The 3,026-nt window shown below is 51.1% G+C and overlaps 1 protein-coding gene across 1 annotated transcript in view; it reads right to left on the bottom strand.

Moving 5' to 3' along the window:
- SEMA4A (semaphorin 4A) overlaps positions 1–3,026 on the bottom strand; it is a 19,941-nt gene that overhangs the window by 5,422 nt on the left and 11,493 nt on the right. The gene's annotated exons all lie outside the window — the stretch shown is intronic.

Here is a 3,026-nt window from a genome sequence, read left to right as displayed (position 1 = left end):
CGCGGCACTGTGTGCAGAGCCTGGAATGCCAAGCCAGGCAGCCCCAGGCCCCGCTGGGCCTCCCTCAAGGCGGTCCTCCTCTCAGGAGGCGATGGACGCTCTGGGGCTGCCTGGCTTGGCATTCCAGGCTCTGCACACAGTGCCGCGTATCACTGGCTTGCTGTGCAGAGGAATCGCACGGATATGTGGAAAGTGACACGAAGTAAGAACTCAACAAATGTTAGCTGTTGTCCTTCTCCCGTCCTTGACGCCTTCCCCATGGGTGCCTGGCAGCCGGCGGGAAGTAGCATGAGGGATGATGCACTCATGTCAGCAGCCCCAGGCTTGCACTGCATGAGCCCGGGCGCACAGTTGGTGCCCAATAAATGTTTGCCGAGCCAGTCACTGAATGACGTCACAGAAAGGGATGGTGTCGCATGAACCTGCTCCACAAGTCTGGTGGAGCCCCTTCTCCATTCGGGGCCTCCTTTTCCTCACCCATAAAATGGGGAGGGGGCGGTGGACAGGGGGTGGGCTGGCTGTTCTCTGAAGGCCCTGCCCACACCAGCGTGCCGTGTGCCGTGTCCTGATCTCGGTCGGGATCCTTGTCCTCCACACCCCAGGGCGCTATCTCAGGGCCAGCCCCACTCCGTCACCTGCCACTGTGTCCTCAGACAAGTCACTCCCCTCTGTGAGCTTCCATTTCCTTATCTGCAATGTGAGGTAATAACATCTGTATTTCATTCTGATGCCAGAATGAGTACATGCACCTACTCTCACTTCCTCCCCCCCAAAAAGGGGGGGACAAGGGGGAAGCAAAGACAGCCACAGGGTGAAAGCTGAAAAGCAAATGAACAAATATGGTAAAAGACTGAGCAGGAAAAAAAAAAAGAAAAGAATCTTCTTAAGCCAGCCCCTGGGTAGCCACAATTGATCTGATTTACAAGGCAGAATTCCTAAAGGTCATGAATGAGCTGCGGGCCAGCTCTGGAAGTGGGAAGGGCGGGGCTGCGTCAGGAGAGCCTCTGAAAGTCTGTGCACCTGGCAGGCTGGGCTCCCGCACCCCTGCGCGGCCCTGCGGGCCTTGGCCCAGGACTGGAGGCTCCTTCTCTGGAGACGGGAAAGCAGAGGGTCTCTGGGTGAGGGCAGCAGGCAGGGGTGAAGGCGGAGAGGCGCAGTGCATTTGGGGACGCATCCCCCCGGCCCCCTGGTGCCAGCAGCCAGGCCGTCTCCCTCCAAGCACAAGGCTGGAAGAGGCCTCCAGAAAACCGAGTGCAGGTCATAGGTAAGCCCTGACAATGTTGATACCAGTGGTCCCCAAGAAAACCGCCCAGCCAGGCCATCTTCCGTGAGCAACAAGGGGGCCACGCTGACGAGTCACATCCAGGGGCGAAGCTTCCAGAGAGCTTCACGGTCCCCACTCCTATGCAAGCAGAGAGCCCAGGGCCACCAGGCGTGTGAGTTAAAACATGAACACGAAAGAGACCAAAGCAAATCAATGGAAAAAACAAACAAAAAGCTAAATGATGCAGAGAAAAGAGACCCTCACAGTGAAGTATTACTGCTGTCTTACGAGAGCTGAGCGAAGACCATGTGCCCGTGAAACCAGACCATAATGCTACAGAAGAGGAGCCCTACGGCAGAGAGGGAGCTGGACGCCACACATGACCTGGAAGAAGACCCACAACCACGGTGAAGGGGTCTTTCCCCCCAGTCGAACTCTGATCTGACCAAGTCTCTAGGCCCAACCTCCAACGAAGGTGTAGGAAATACTGCACCTCCACCACAGAGACCCATAGTCACCAAGATCTGGACTGAGAAAAATTCTATAGGACAAATAAATGGCAAGAAAAAAAAGGGAACATACAGATTAAAAGAGACTTAAAAGAACAATGATCTAAAGGGTGCCCGGCTGGCTCAGTCAGAAGAGTGTGCCGCTCTTGATCTCGGGGCAGTGAGTTCAAGCCCCACATTGGTTATAGAGATTACTTAAATAAATAAAAAAAAAAAAAAAAAGCTAATCCAAACTTATATATCTTACTTAGATTTTGATTCAAATAAACGAGATTTGGGGGCAGCTGGGTGGCTTAGTTGGTTAAGCGTCTGCCTTCAGCTCAGGTCATGATCCCGGGCCCTCAGATTGAGCCCCACATCGGACTCCCTGCTCGGTGGGGAGCCTTATTCTCCCTCTCCTCCCCGCTCATGCTCTCTCTCGCCATCTCTGTCTCTCTCTCTCAAATAAATAAAATCTTTAAAAAAAAAACCCTGTATTTTAAACAACTTTTATGACATCTTTGAGACTACTGGAAATTTGAATACTAAATGCATATTAGATTAAAGAATTATTCATTTTTACAGTGTGAAGTGGTACTACGGTTATTTTTTTAAGCCCTTGTCATTTGGAGATACTAAAATATTTATGGATGATGTAGTGGGTTGATTGGTGCCCCCCCATTCATCCATCTGAAACCCATGAATGTGACTTTATTGCAAAAAGGGTCTTTGTAGATATAATTAAAAGTCTTGAGATGAGCTCATTCTGAATTATGATGGGCTCCAAATCTAGTGACAAGTGTCCTCAGGAGAAGTGAAGGACACATACAGAGGAGAAGGGAAAGTGATGATGGAGGCAGCGACTGCAGTGGTTGGGTGTCTACGAGCCAAGAACAGCAAGGATTGCCAGCCGCCAACGGAAACTGGGGGAGAAGCAGAGACATTCTCCCCCAGAGCCTCCACCCTGCTGGTGCTCTGACTTCTACCGCCTGGCCTCCAGCCCGCAGGAGGATACATTTCTGTTGTTTGAAGCCAGGAGGTTGTGGTAATTTGTTACAGCAGCTTACAACACTAATACAGATAAAATGCCATGTCCGGAATCTGCTTCAAAATACCCCGGGGCGGGGGCGGGGGTAGGCGGAGCACAGCTGAGACAAGTTTGCTTGGCTATGTGTGGGTATACGGAGGTCCCTTGTACTATTCTGTCTACTTTGTATACATGTGTGACATTCTCTATTATAGAACATTTTTTCTTTCCTTTTTTTTTTTTTTTT

Source organism: Neomonachus schauinslandi, chromosome 6, assembly GCF_002201575.2.
Source record: "Neomonachus schauinslandi chromosome 6, ASM220157v2, whole genome shotgun sequence".
Taxonomy (NCBI): domain Eukaryota; kingdom Metazoa; phylum Chordata; class Mammalia; order Carnivora; family Phocidae; genus Neomonachus; species Neomonachus schauinslandi.
This window is presented reverse-complemented; position numbering and strand designations above follow the sequence as displayed.